This window comes from Phascolarctos cinereus, unplaced genomic scaffold, assembly GCF_003287225.1.
Source record: "Phascolarctos cinereus isolate Bilbo 61053 unplaced genomic scaffold, phaCin_HiC Scaffold_5;HRSCAF=322, whole genome shotgun sequence".
Lineage (NCBI taxonomy): Eukaryota > Metazoa > Chordata > Mammalia > Diprotodontia > Phascolarctidae > Phascolarctos > Phascolarctos cinereus.
The window spans coordinates 212411305-212427485 of NW_027555958.1; the positions used below are offsets into that span (position 1 = coordinate 212411305).

The following is a 16181-nucleotide window of genomic DNA, read 5'->3' on the forward strand; positions in this document are numbered from 1 at the left end:
ATAAGGGAGAGACAAAGACTGAGTTTTAAGTGTCTTGCCCACAGTCCTGGAATGAGTAAGCAACAGAGTAAGGGCTCAAATCCAGGTTTCCAGTCTTCAGTACTATTTTCCTTTCAGCTAAATCCTACAGCCTCTATACTAAGGGATTTATTTGCCTGTTCATTTCCATGAGCATTGACTGGAGTGCTTTGCACCATCATAGGCATTTTTAAAATGTTGAAATGAAAGTAACTTGAGATGGACTGAAGTAGACTATCTAGTAATAATATATTGGTCCCTCTTTTCACGTATGCCCTTCAGGCTATTTGCTATTCTTTTACCATTTCCTTACTTTCCCCTTCAAGGCATTCCTTGATATTAATTTTAATTATATTTTATGCACATAACTTTCTGGTAAGGTGTGATGGCTGTATGGTGCACAAAGAGTGTGATTTGCCCTGAGTCCAGAAACATCCTGATAATGTGATGTAAAGAACCCCTTTAGGATATGCAAGGCTTCCTCAAGTGATACAGCCAGCTTAGAAGAGCCATGTGGCCCACTATTCAAACACACTTCTTACTTTGTGTATGTAGTGATTTTTGGTAATTGCTACATGTTCAGAAATCGTATACAATTTTAGTATTTAGACTAAATCTAACCTGACCATGGAGACTTTGATTGGTAACACCTCATAATATGTATTTTTCCTGGGGAAAAGGAGGAAGGAAGTAAGATATGGAATATGGTACCAGAAGCTAAGGGATGCAGAAGTGTCAAACATTCTACAGGAACATTTCCAGTACCATACTTTGGTTAATTAATTTTGTTAATTTGGTTAATTAATCTCCTGGGAATAACGACTGCCTGTTATCAAAAACAAAAACAAACAAAAACAAGAAAAATATGATTATGGAGGGTGTTGGGAGGTTGGATTTCTTAGTGTTGGGCTAGTTGCAGAGAATGTGGTGGTCTCAGGGGCAGTGGATAAAGGAACTTCCTGCTTAGCATCTCAGTGTAGGCTGAGGCCTTGCCCAGGGAAGTCTCTGGCATGGTTTGGTCACTTGGGACTAGGCAGGGAACAGTACTGAGAATCAAAGAAGTTTGTCTTGAGTTGGGTAGGAACTACAGCTCACCTTAGCAGGATTAAGAGAGTAGAGGGAAGGCAGAAATGCCCTTGTCAATAAATGTCGAGGAAGAAAGGAATCCTCATTTAGGAACATATTCCTTAAAACATTTTCACCTCGGTAATGAAATTTCTGAGGAACAAGGCAGAAACTTAAACGATTGTGTTCTTTGTTAATGGAAACACCATTGAATCGATTATATTGACCAAAATTTGCAGACTGAAGGATTTCTATTGGATTTTTGCTGTTGATGTTACCAAGGAAGGCTGAGTTTTATTTGTGTGGAACTGACTAATAATACAGTGAAATTGGATATTGTAAAGGGTTTTCCCTCAGTAGAGTTCCCATTTGGTGTCATTTCACACTAAAGCAATGCACTCAGATCTCTTTGCTCCCCAAAGGGAACTGCGTCCCATGTCCTTGCAAGTGAATGAACTACTCGACTAAGATGTTGCTCTCTGTAAACCACTCAGAAATAAATGCAACGTTCCAACTGAGTTCTCCCAGTCGTCATCTCAGTCTAGGCACAAGTAGCCTCTCTGAACCAGGATAAATCATGTCCAGCACGCACCCCCGCTCCCTTTCTCGTGTTTTCTGTCTCCCTTTTCAAATTCGGCTTGCTCTTTTTCGGCCTCAAGTATTCTGCTTGTCTTTTCTGCAGGTCCCTGTACTCATTCTGCCCTTGCCAAATTCAGATACTGAGATCTGAGACTATGCTCTTCTGGATGGATTAGCCGCGAATCTGAGCATGCCCAGGGGCAGGTTTTGGACTCTAGGAGGAAGCACTGGCCCTTTGGGACACTGATCCAAAACCCACCCTCAAGCTTTCAGAGCCGGAAAGAGGGTGGGAGGGTGGGGGGCGGTGAGTCGGGGACCTTATCTCTCAGGCTCCGCCTTCCCTAAGACAGAGAAAGTTTCAGAACGCAGCTGGTGAGCCTTCCCTACTGCTGGCTGCTGAGGGGAGGACGGTGCTGCGAAAGCAACCAGGGGACGCAGGAGAACTGGAACACAGGTCTCTGCCTGAGGTTGCAGTCTCTCTGCTTAGTGCCCTTTGGGGAAGCTTCCGAGTTCCTGGCTGCCTCACCTGCCCGTCGGAGTTTGAGGGTGTGGGAACTGCGGAGCGCGCAGAAGGCTGCTTAACTCTTCTTTCTCTTTGCTCCTGGTTCTTTGCGCGGCCAGTGAGCGCTCCAGGTAAGAGAGCCCGGGAGCGACGCGCGTAGCCTACCAGACCTCTCGGATTGATCAGCCAGCTTCCCTAGAGTCGGCGGCCGGACATATAGGCGAATGAATACATTCTTTGCCGCCTTGTCGTCTTTGGTTTGTCCATCCCGTATTCTACTTCCTCAGAGGAGGAAGAGAGGGGAGGTAGAGTAGTTCTAGGAAAGCTGATGCCTGGAGAGGGCAGGGCAGGGATTAGTATGTGCCATTTGCTAATGATAAGATTTGTCCTGGGCACATTCTGGTAGAGCCTCCTGGCTTTGCTGGTGAGGTGTGTGTGTGTGTGGGGGGCGATCGGGGGTGGGGTGGGGTGGTGGTAGTGGTAGTGGTAGTGGTAGTGGTAGTGGTGGCGGCGGCGGCGGGGGGTGAGGTGAGAGAACTGGAAGAAGTGCGAACAGCGAGTAAGGTGGCATGATTTTAAAGCGATCCAAGATATCCTTCTGTTGGAGATCCCCCTTCATTCTCCTGCCTCCCGAAGTGTTTTCTGCCTTCTACTAGAAGTGACCAGAAGAGATCCAAGATTGGGCGTTCAGGTGGCTGGGTAGTACTTTAAAAAAAATTCTTAAGCCTTTTGGTATTTGAGACTCCTTTGACAATCTGGTGAAGCCTGGGAATCCCTTCTTAGAATAATGCTTTTAAATGCGTAAAATAAAATACGCAAGATTACAAAGGAAATCGATTATACTGAAATAGTTATTCAAATATTTTTAAAAGTTCAAGGGTCCTTGGTTAAGAACTCCTGCCTTAAAAGATTGGACACCTATAAAAACAAAGAAATGTACAAACAAACAAAACCCTTTCAAGGTCTCTGTTTTAAGGGGTGCGGTTACTTCGGCACCTGCAGGTGGACTGGCCTAGTCTCTACCCACATCTAAAAACCCTGCAGACTTTAAGGTTTAAGCTTCCCCCCCCCCAAGAGATTAAAAGGGGCGGAGACCTGGCCGTCTTCTTGGATTTTTTTTTTAACAGTGAAATTTGCTACCTTGGGAGGGTAGAGGGAATAGTGGTCCTGTTTATTTTTCCTCTTAAACTAAAGAAATGAAGCCAGAGAAGGGGGTGTATGTATTAGTTGTCTAGTTGTAGTAACATGAAAATCTGGCACTGCTCACAGGCAACAGATTAATGATCCAGCAGTATCTCTGTCATGCCTGCAAATGTTAGACTTCATGGTTCAGAATAACTTTTTTTTAAAAAAATTAAACATTTAGAGCTTTAAGGTGTATAGGAAGTTATGTAACTTTTTCCCCCGAAGAAACTCTAGCTATGTTGAGATGAAATGTAAGCATACTCAATCCAGTTTTGTAGAAGTTTGGAAATTCATGATGGCTAGCTAAAATTTCATCTGTTGCTGAGCCACTAGTACAAAAATAGATAAAAATGACTCTGCAAATGAGCTTAAATGGATTATAAAATCTAAAACTGGATTAGAAAATCTTGAATAGGCACTGGTCCAGTCACAACACATTTGTGCTGTGATGAACACAGTGCTGACTGTACCAAGACTTTTTGTTCAGAGCAGCAGGATGACTCTTAAAAATATTGGTGTTCACGCCAGTTTTTGGTAAATGCCAGCAGACCTGTTAAGAGAGGGGTACGGATCTGACTTTTGATTAACCCTGAAAACCCCCATGCATAATGAGTTGAAACTTCAGTTTGTGCATGTAAGTGTGGTACATGCCCTTTAATTACCTGAATAAAATCCCTCTGTCCTGCAAGAATATAGTTATATGGGCACTGGAAATTTGTCTCCATGATCAGATTTTGCTCATTGTACTGAGCTCTGTGTCAGCATATGCTCTAGGACCTGTTGTGGACTCTGCAGCTATATGGCTCTTGCAGCCAAGACACATCAATCAGCAGTTCAAGGTAGAATCTGATAAATGCATTGAAACTGGTCAGAGGAAATTTCCCTTTTTAGGGACATTTATGTTCCAAATCAATATATAGCCAGGGAAGTTGTCTTTGGTTCACACTATTCTTGTAAAATGAAGAAATGGATAATAAAATGGCATATTCTCATCAATGAAAAAGCCAGGTTTAGAAGTGACTATGGGTTTTCCCAGGCTTCTGAATGACAGAATGAACTGAAACTTGATATATTTACATCAGAATTTGTTTAAGGCAATATAAAAGAAAGCAAATGAGGACTCAGAGCAAGAAATAAATCCATACTGGGTCCAAGTTGGGGGATAAGGGGAGTTTTCTTCATTCATTCATCAATGCATGCATTAATTCATTCATTTGTGTTTGTTTGTTTGTTTATAACTAGGTTCATGATTCCATTGGTATAAGGAACACTTTGTGAGGAAATTTCCCCTACCAATTCTGGTAGAATTCTTATAGCTTTAGAGTTTTTGAAGATACTGAGACTTGCTCAAGGTCACACAGATAGTGCCCAGCTGAGGCATATCTTAAACTTAGGTCTTCCAATCTCTGAGAGCTTCTCCAAATTAATTACACAATGCTGCCTTTATTAGTTGAAACCATTTAATAAATTGTTTACTTCTCTAGTTGTTATAACTCTAGAATGCCGTAATGCAAACATGAAAAATAAGAAAAGAAATTACTTTTTACATAATTTGATTGTAATTGGACTGAGTGAACCTCAGGGTCACTTAGTTTTTGAGGAAAATCATTAATGGTAAAAATTTAACTAAGAACATGGAGTTAAACTTGAAAAGTTTAGTGATCATCTACTCTAAATCCCTCATTTTATTTTTTAAAAAAGGAGGAAATTGAAGGTAAGTGACTTGCTTAAGATCACAAAGACAATGACAAGACTGGGATTTTAACCTGGGACCTCTGACTCCCAATCCAAAATGCTTTTTCCAGTGTATCATACAGCTAGAATTGGGAAAATCTATGTCTTTCTTGACTTCAAGTTCGGTGCTCTTTCTACCATACCACGCTGCTTTTTCAAATACTTCTCATCTAACTCATAATATCATGATGCTTGTATTATTACCATTATTGTGAACAAGTAAATTACATTAAACCCTAATAAAATTCTGTATTTCCTTGTGTATATTAGTATTGACTCATACTCTGATGCCTCGTCATGGTGTAAGATGATCCTAGGTTTTCAAATGCTATGGCAAATTTTACCAAAATGCAAAGGCTTTGAATATGAGCTAGGTGCTATGTTAAAATGTCACATTTATTTACCCCTTTGACATTTGCAAAGTGCTTTATTTATGACAACAAGTAGGTATTACAGTATACACTATCACCCTTTTACAGGTTTGAAAACAGACAGGTTAAGCATCTTTTGAATGGTCTTCTCTGTCTCTCCGTCTGTCTGTCTCTCTCTCTCACACACACACACACCACACACACACACACACACAGCCACATAGAGCTAGAAGACTGTAGGGCTGTGTCTTTGATGCAAGGTTGTTTTTTTTTTTAACTTTTAAGTCCACTACCATTTTCATCACTATGAAGTATGATGTCATGAAAGGATCTTGGTTATTACATTCAGCTCCTATGGGATCAATTATCATCTCTCGAAAGATAACTATAAATACATAAGTCTAACCCTAGTCTTTGTCCTGAACTCTAGTCTTGAAGTATCAATTTTCTTTTAGATATTTCTAACTGGATATTGCATAAGCATCTCAAATGCAACATATCGGAAACAGAACTCATTATCTTTCCCCTTAACTCCCCTCCTTTTCTAATTTCCCCATTTCTGTTGAGGGTACCACCATCTTCCTAATCATACCTGGATTGTAACCCCTGAGTCATCCTCAACTTCTCATTCCCTCTTGCCTCTCATATACAAACAGTTGCTAAGTTCTGTTTGTACCTCCACAAAATCTTTTATATCTACCCTCTTCTTTGTACTTCCATGGACACCAGTTCAGTTCAGACACTCATTACCACTGATCTGGACTACTGTAATAGCTTCTTAATTGGAGCATAACCACTTAACCAGTTTTTGATTCCTTATTTGTAAAATGGGAACAATGATGACCTCCTAGCCCAGGAGATGACTTGCAGTCAGTCAGTCATAAACACATACCTAGTAGGCACTTAATGAGTGCTGGTTAATTTACTGACTTCCACCTCAAGTATCAGAAAGGCCTTTTCTGATTTCCTCCACTTTCGTTCAAGCTGCTAGTGTCTCTCTGGGGAATTACCTTGTATTCACTGTGTATATATTTTGTATCTACTTATATGAAAATGTTGTGGCTCCTGTGTTATAATGGAATATAAACTTATCAAAAGTAATAAATGTTTCATTTTTGTCTTTGTGTGCCTAGTGCTTGGTACAATGGCTGGCACATAGTAGGTAGTTAATAAATGATGAATGATTGATGGTTGACTGAAAAGTTAACCTAGAATTTGGACAGGTTTACCACTAGATGATTAATTTTTTGTTTGTTTGTTTTCCAAAGAAACTCATGGAGATCACCTACTAGGAAATAAAGAGACTGTGATTGACTTTGGTGGAAGGAACACATATTGATACAACCATAGCAGTGGATTCGGTGTTAGGAAAAAGCAGGTCCAAGTCTGACCTCATATGATTATTAGATGTATGACTCTGGATGAATAACTTAACCTCTTGCATATCTCAGTTTCCTTATCTATAAATGGAAGGATTGTATTCAATGACTTTTAAGTTTCTTTCAGCTGTAATCTGTTGTCCTCTGATTCTTGAAGCAATAGTCTAACATGAACAGAATTGCACATGTAAAGACCTTGCATCTTACTGGCTATGTTGTAAATCCACAAGAAGATGTTTTAGGATGAAGCTTACGAGTTTTCCTCATCTATAAATGAATTCACTAAATTAAATATAATCAATAATTATAGTTTACTTATGAAGTATGGAGTAAATGACACTAAATGATAAGTAACTTGGATGCTTTAAATGTTGCATTAACTCTTTTTAGGCCATTCAATTGTTGCTTATATTTTTTGTTGTTCAGTCATTCTGTCATGCCTGATTCTTCATGACCCTGTGGACCATAGCCCTAAAGGCCCTTCTGTCCTCCACTATCTCTTGAAGCTTGTCCAAGTTCATGTTTGTTGCTTCCACGACAATGTCTATCCATCTCATCATCTGCCATCCCCTTCTTCTTTGCCCTTCAGTCTTTCCTAGCATCAGACTCTTTTCCAATGAGTCCTGTCTTCTCATTATGTGGCCAAAGTACTTAAGCTTCATCTTCAGGATTTTGCCTTCTGACTTATATACTAATTTAATAATACCATGGAGAATTTACTTGAAAATTGCTGAAGTCCTTTGCATTACCAGATAAACAACTGTAGTAATTTTGATCCATGTGGTAATGAACTTTGACTGCCACATCTCATTCCCTCTCCTCCCCCACTCCCCGCTGGACCTATGATTTAATTTGTATAGAAAACCTTGGATGAGGAAACTTTGTCAAGTAATGCAAGTTAATACCTACTTTTCAGTCCATGATCTTAGTGGCCAGGTGGTGCTTACAGGGTAAGTGGTTTGTCCAGTATTATATGGTCAGCATGGTCAGAGGTGGGACCTGGACTCTTATCTTTATCCTGTCTCCATGTCTATCATGCTGAGCTGCCTATCTATGATAATCATATCCTGCTTAAACAGATAATTATGATGGATAACATTTATATAGGACAACTAGGTGGCACAGTGGATAGAGCACCAGGTCTGGTGACAGGAAGACTCATCTTCCTGAGTTCTGATATGGCTTCAGATGCTTACTAGCTGTGTGACCCTGGGCAAGTCACTTAACCCTATTTGCCTCATCTGTAAAATAAGAGAAAGAAGTGGCAAGCTATTTCAGTATCTTTGCCAAGAAAACCCCAAATGGGGTCACAAAGAATCGGACACAACTGAAACTTCTGAACAACATTTATAATATAGCACTTTAACACCTGCAAAATGCTGTACAAATATTATTTCATTTGATCTTTGCAACAGCCATTTGAACCAGGTGCTTTTTTAATCCTAATTTTACAAATGAGAAAATTGAGGCTTAGAGAAGTCATATGACTTACTCATGATCGTACAGCTAGGAGGTGTCAAAGGCAGGAATCAAACTCAAGTCACCCAAGTTTCAGGTACATTATTCCATCTAGATGCAAGGTATAGTATGTTTATGCTTAGTACAAAGTAAGTCTCTTGATTAAGATTCATGGATTTTAGAGACGGTTTTGTTTCAAACCCCCTCATATTTCTTTTAGATGGTAAAACTGAGGCCAGAGGAGTTAAATAACTGCTTAGAGATCGCTAGCAACTTGCTAGAGAGTAGGTAGTTAGTTAAAGAGCCAACATTTTTGGAAGTCAGTAGAAAATGGTTTCTGCCAGTGTGATAGTGAGGATGCAAGTACATATGAAGTGAAAAGAGAAGAAAGTGCCAACTTTTTTGTCTCCTTTATTTAACAACAAACAATTCCCAACCTACCTCCTCAAAGATTTCCCAATGACAAATTTCTGCCCTTTCAAAGAGACTTTTATAATAAAATTATAGAATTTTATCTTTGGTGTATTTTTTTCCAGTAATTACCCACCTGTGTGTCTCAGACTTTGGACACTGTGCAGCTTGGGTTTTGATTTGTGGTGTTATTTTGCCATTACAGATTTGAATAGGGATTTTTAGACACATAGTAACTATGTGATCTTGGTCAAGTTATTCAACTTCTCAGCCTCAGTTTCTTCATCTGTAAGATAAAGGGAAATGAGATTAGATGCAATGGCCTCTAAGTTCTCTTCCAGCTATCCATCTATGATCCTATAATACTTTTTCAGAGACATCTTAAAAAATTTCAAGAAACTTGGATCTGTTTTTTCTTTCCAAATCCAAGTTTGGTGACCTTCTGGGAATTTTTCCAGGAGCTGTACTTGATTCAGAGTTTGGTAAATTTTTGTTTTGTACTGTATTGTTTTGATCTAGGTCATTTCAGCCCTGATTGCAATATTATGTTACTCATTAACAGTTTGTTTTCCTCATTATTGGTGTCAAAAAGAAATGTTAGGAATTGATAACAGTTTGCCTTTTAAAAGAAAAAAAATCCCACTTATGAATTTTATGAGGTCACTTTTTTTTATGAAAGTTAACTAATCCTCCAAATCATATGTCCTGTTAGCATTCCCCTATCTCACCCCCCCAAAAAAAAACCTCAACAACTTTCTAGCAGGTTATTTTAAATTTAGAATAAAGCATCTCTATCACTAGCCAAAACTTCAAACATTTTTGAAAGGATATTTTTATCCTAAAAATGGTGAGTACACAATATATAAATGGTTACTCTTGTTATGAAGTTGTAGGGCACTAAGCAGTTAAAGTTAGTGTCTAGGAATTTCTGGGCAAGAATTTTCCAATAATACTGAATTGTTTGACCAATACTTCTACAATATTGTTCATCTCTCAACATAAAATATACCATATGACCTTTTTAGCACTTTAGAAATCTGTGATGATGAAGGATAAAATATAACTAGCATGATCAGGATATCTTTATATAGCCAATCAGAAATATTTTTGCAGAAAACTCTCATTCATATACCAAAAGTAAGTTTCACAGAAATCTTTGTTTCAAAATATTGTGTTAGACAAAACCACTTTCTATGAAAAAATATGCTCTTCTCCTCACCCCCCCATCCCAAACAAATGACAAAAATAAAGCAAGGCCCATAGTGTGAATAGCTGGTTATTATTCCCCTCCCCCTAAATGTTGTTGGCTAGCACAAATTTGTCCATAACATCTTAATCTTCAGTGAGGGTAGACTAGGAATTTAAGTAATGTCTCAGCAAGTAGTAAAAAAAAAGTGATCCTTTGGAGGGATAGTGTCTAGGAAGCAAATTGTTTTTCCTGGAAATTCTGATAGCTGTCAACACTGTATAGTTTCTGGGCCTAGTTACTCAGTTATTTTTTTTAAAAAAATCGACTCTTCTTTCTCCCTTTCCACCTGCTGCCATGTCAATCTTTTGACTTCTTTATTTCTCAGTGTCCAAAAGAGATGAGAAATAGACTAAACTTAGTCATAACATCTCTGGTACAGAGTTCAGAAAAGTTGAGAATAACACTGCAGCTAAGGAGGATAACAGGAATAATAAAAGTAGTTGTAATTGATAAATAGCTTAACTAGGATAGCTAGGTAGTTCAATGGCTAGAGCACTGGGTTTGAAATCAGGAGGACCTGAGTTCAAATCCTGCCTCAGATACTTGCTAGCTATATGACCCTGGGCAAGTCATTTAACCTTGTTTGCCTTAGTTTTCTCATCTGTAAAATGAGCTGGAGAAGTAAATGGCAAAGCACTCCAGTATTTTTTCCAGCAAAACCCCAAATTGGGTCATGAAGAGTTGGACACAACTGAAAACAGCTAAATCACAGCAACAATTACTAGGGTATGAGGCAGTTGTTAGTACAGTGAATATAACACTCTGGGCTTGGAATCGGGAAGACTCGTCTTCATGAGTTCATATCTGGCCTCAGAAACTTACTGGTTGTGTGACCCTTGGCAAGTCACTTAACCTCTCTCCATCTCACTGTAAAATGGAGGATAATAATAGCACCTACATTGCAGGGTTATTATCAGGGTTAAATGAGGTAATATTTGTAAAAAAGATCTTAGTGCAGTACCTGACATATAGTAGGCGCTATACAAATGTATATTCCCTTCCTTTCCCTAGTGCATGCAGGCAACATAGCCATACAAGGCAAAGCAGGCATCAGAGAGAGACTGTGAATGAATGAGGAAGGTCTGAGTTGCACCTCTTGTTTGCAAGAGAGAAATGTTAACTCGTACATCAAATGTTTCTCCATGATCATTATCATTCTTAACAGAGTGCCTGTTATGTGTGAAGCACTATGACTGGAGTCATAATTTTAGAGGTGGAAGAGAACTTGAAGGCCTTTTTTACAGGTAAAAACTACCAAAAATAAGTGTGGTAGGTAGAAATAGCAGTGAATTGAGAGTTTTTTGAAATATTTGAGTTTTAGTTTTGGGATTGCAGCTATCCCTATAATTTGGGTAAGTGGTTTCCCCTCTTCTCACTTTCCTTGTCGGTGGTAGTAGTGGTGATACTAGTAGTAGTAGTAGTAGTAGCAGCCACAGCAGCAGTAGTAGTGGTAGTAGTAATAGCTGGTGTTTATATAGTGCTTTTAGGTTTCCAAAGTGCTTTATACACATTGTCTAATTTGATCCTCATAGCAACCTAGTGGGGTCAGCACATATTATTTCCATTTTATGAGGAATCGTAAACTCATAAAGGTAAGGTGACATTCTCAGCATCATAAAGTTGATCAATGCCTGAGACAGGATTCAAACCCTGGAATTTCTGACTCCAATTTCAGAGCTCTATCCACTAATGAATATTTCCTTTTATCTGTAAAATAAGAGGTTGGATTAAGTTGGATTTTAGCACCTTTTAATGAGTTTGATTCTATAACATGGTTCTTCCCATCAAGAAACTTATTACCTAGCTGGGGAAATATTGGACATCTGTGTTGAAGAGGTATAATCAGTCATAATTGGGATGGGACAACTGGGCCTTTGCTTCAGGGTAATAACATCACCTGTATTGCTTCAACAGACAGAAACAGCAGAGCTCAGTACCTAATTATTGAAAATAATTAATTAACATTAGGTAAGATAAGAACTTAACAGATGTCAAGCTGGGGTGAACTCTTTTCCTGTCCCATCCTATTCCCTTCCCCCTTCCATGTATCAGCCTCTCCAATGCTGACCTCAGGCCTATATTTCAGGATGTCTGTCTTTCCCCATAAGGCAATGCCCTTCCCTTCCCTTCTGACTCAACTAAAGGTCCATCTCATGTTGCTCGGCCCAGGGACAGTTTGTAATATTTGTATCTAGTACAAAAATTCATTGTTACTGCTATGAATATAACAATAATACAGGTAGCACATATTAAATAGCAACTGAGTGTTATAGGCCAAGTTTCCAGTCAGGGATGTAGTAGACATCCTTCCTTACTGACAATAACTAATTAGCACTTGCTTAAATATTACGATTGAAGAGGACCTATACATGTATAGAGTTTTTCCCTTTAAAAATAGTTTATCTCTTTCCTTATTAATCACAGACATGGAAGTACTTGTTAAACATATGAAGGAATTACATCCCCCCAAAATTATAAATGGAATATTGAAATAAACATAAAGTAATACATTTAATTAACTAGAAAATGCACAAGTCAATGTTGTTAAAATGTTGCTAGGCAGCTGATGGTGCAGTGAATAGCATGCCAGGTCTGGCAACAGGAAGCCTCTTCTTCCTGAGTTCAAATCTAGCTTTAGACACTTGTTAGCTGTATGACCCTGGGCAAGTCATTTAACCTTGTTTGCCTTAGTTTTCTCATCTGTAAAATGAGCTGGAGAATGAAATGGCAAACCACTCTATCTTTGCCAAGAAAACTACAAATAGGGTCATGAAGAGTCAGTCATGACCGAAAAATGACTGAACCAAATATTGATGTTAAAGACATCCTGCTTGTTCACAGTGAAGGTATATGTTGCTTAAAGAATACATCTGTGATGAAATAAGATACTAGATCTTTGTGAAAAAACTTTAAAATTATTTTTCATGTTACTTATCGAATGATTTTCTTGCCTTCACTTGAGAATGACTTTATTGGTGTGAATATTGGCTGCCCTTGAATGCACCACACCCCTAAAATGGTATCTCTTTGAAAAGAAAAAAATATAGCTATACACTAGAAAGAATAGCTGATTATAGGTTATGCTTAGGTTTTATACAAATCAGATTTTTTTGAGTGAGCAATATAGCTTACAGTTGGATTGTCATGATACATTGAATTTTTCATTAATGTTTTCAACACTTAAATTTTTGTTGACAGTTATAAAGGTATCTGAGGCGTGGTGGGAAGAGCCTTGGCATGGGAATTAAAAGTCCTAGGTTTGAGTCCCAGTTCTACTACTGGTTTGATTTATGGTCTTGGGCTAATTATATCCATATTTTGAACCTCAGCTTTCTTATTGGCAAGGTGAGAGGATTGGTCTAGATAATGTCTAAATGTCTTTCCATCTCTATAAATAAAACAATAATAAATACAGGTGTGGTTTAAGAGTAATTGGATTGTATACTTTTAATTTGTGGTTTCTAAGCTCTGAATTTTTGAAAAGGCAGTTTTGATTTCACATAAAAATGAAAGATAATTATTGTCATAGTACAAATGTTAAACTTTTTAAAAAAATTTCTATTTATTTATTTATTAGGCAATCGGGGTTAAGTGACTTGCCCAGGGTCACACAGCTAGTAAGTGTCATGTGTTTGGTCAGAGGCCGGATTTGAACTCAGGTCCTCCTGACTTCAGGGCCGGTGCTCTATCCACTGAGCAACCTAGCTGTCCCTGTGCCACCTAGCTGCCCCTAAATTCTTAATACTGTAAGTTAACTGTGATTTATAAAGTACAGCTTGTGCGACATGTGCTTTTATGTACAGAAGGCACATTAATTATAGATAGTAAAGTCAAGCTGAACCGAGCTTCATGATTTTCATCAAGTGGAAAAATCAATTTATTGCTTTCTTTGCATGTCAAGTCAGTCAGTCACCGTGTATTTATTCTGGACTTTTATGTGCCAGGCACTTTGCTAAGTGCTGGAGATACAAAGAAAGAAAAAAAACACAGTCCTTCTTGAAGAGGTCCGAATCTAATGGAGAAAACAACATGCAAATAACTCAGTATAAAATATATAGAAAGTATAAATGGAAGATGATCTCAGAGATAAGATACTAGTAGCTGAGGGACCTTCGGAAACAGATGGGACTTGACATGAATCTTGAAGCAAATCCAGGAAGCCAAGAGGTGGAGGTGAAGATGGAGAGCCTTCCAGGCATGAAGGACAGGGAGTATGAAGGCATGGGGATGGATTATCAAGTGTGTACAAAAAGGCAAAGAAAGTCAGTGTAGCTATATCATAAAGCATAAGAAGACTGGAAATGTAGGTAGGGGCAGAATTGTGAAGGGCATTAAATTCCAAAGAAAGTATTTTATATTTGAACCCAGAGTCATTAGGAAGCCATAGTGGCTTTTATTTAGTGAGGGGGGGGTATTACCTGTTTAGATCTATGCTTTATAAAATCATTGGCAACTTAGCCAGTTGGATTAGACTGGGGATAGATTTGAGGCATGGAGACAAATAAGAGGGTATTCCAGGCAAGGTAATGAAAGTCTGCACCACAGTAGTAGCTGTGTGAGTGAAGAGAAGGGCTTTTGTGTGATATGTTGTGAAGGTAGAAATGTCAAGGCTTGACAATAAATTAAGTCTGTGGGGTGAGTGTGAGTGAGGAGTCAAAGATAATACCAAGGTTGTAAGCCTAGTTAAGCAGAAGGTTGGTGGTATCCTCCATAGTAATAGGAAGGTTAGGAAGAAGAAGGATTTGGAGGGAAAGACAATGAGTTCTCTTTTGGATGTGTTGAATTTGAGATGTCCAAAAGGCAGTTGGAGATATGTGACTGAAACTCTAGAGAGAAATTAGGGCTAAATACATCAATCTGGAAATCATCTGTAGAGATATGATAATTGAATCCATATGAGTTCATAGTATTTAAGCAAAAGAGAAGTGGCTTAGGACAGAGTAGGATGTTACATTCTATATCCACAGAATAATTCTTCCAACGTCTAATTTGCTTGTGTGGGTATAGTTGCTGTATTGCTTTACCTCTTTTCAGTAGATTAGATAAGAATCTCAGTATGATGTAGGTGATAGTAGGCATACTGTTTTTTACCAGTATGATAATTTCCTTCATATTATATAGGAGCAGTCCAGTTCCCCTGAACAACAGGTTGTGCCTGCTTCAGAAAGTGGCTTTCTTTGTGTTGTTCTATCATTTCAGTTGCATCTGACTCTCCGGCACCCCATTTGGGGTTTTCTTGGCAAAGGTAACTGAGGTGGTTTGCCATTTCCTTCTCAAGTTCATTTTACAGGTGAGAACACTGAGGCAGAGTTAAATGACTTGCTCAGGGTCACACAGCTAGAGGCCAGATTTGAACTTAGGAAGATGAGTTCTTCTGGCTTCATGTTGGCACTCTATCCACTGTATCACCCATATATTTGTCATTTTCATAGAGGTGAAAATTAAAGCCTTGGATGAGCTTTACAGAGGAGAAAGGGGAGAAGGAGAAGAGAGCCTAGGACAGAGCCTTGCAGAAAATTCATATTCCAGGGATAGGTAGAGGAAGAGCAACCAGGGCAGGCAACTGAGAAGAAAAAGAGAAGTAGGAGGTTCATCTGAGTCAAGGCAGGAGGGAGTTACTAATAGTTCCAAAGGTGTAGGAGGGTGATATCTGACAAAAATCCATTGGATTTATCAATGAAGCAGTCATTGTTGGTCTTGGTGAGAACAATTGCTTTGTCATGATGAAGAAAAGCTGAATTATAAGTGTAGAGGAAAGAGGGGGTGATATACAAGTGGGGACACTGAGTGTAGACTACAGTTTTCTTAAAGTTTAGTTATAAAGAGTAGGAGCAGTCTGAGATAAAAGCTTGAGAGAGTATCAGGATCAAGGGGGAAAAGCTTTTTTCTTTTGTTTTTCAAAGCACGGGGGAATTTGGGCATTTTTATAGGTGAGAGGAAAGGAACCAGTGGAGAAGGAAATGTTGAAAATGCAGGTGAGGGAATGTTCCTGCAGCAAGCTCCTGAAGGAGAGAGGAAGGGATGGGATCAAGTATAGAATGAGAAGGACAAACAGTGACAAGATAGAGGCCTGCCTCATGCCCTGATGTTAAAAGGAAGGACAGAGTGGGTGATGACATTATAGAATGTTTGAGGTATGAAACAGGGAACATGAGGAAACAAAATAGATGGCCTCAATGTATTCAGTAAAGTATGGGAAGGGAAAGTAGACTGGAATTAGGGAATTTAGG

The 16181-nt window shown here is 38.8% G+C and overlaps 1 protein-coding gene across 1 annotated transcript in view; it reads left to right on the forward strand.

The window, feature by feature from the left end:
• Positions 1–2014: 2014 nt before the first annotated feature.
• The window catches only part of COL21A1 (collagen type XXI alpha 1 chain), a 235160-nt gene continuing 220993 nt past the window's right edge, over positions 2015–16181 (forward strand). The window contains exon 1 of the mRNA XM_078155308.1: positions 2015–2295. The gene's annotated coding sequence lies outside the window, so the exon portion shown is untranslated. The remainder of the gene's footprint in view (positions 2296–16181) is intronic.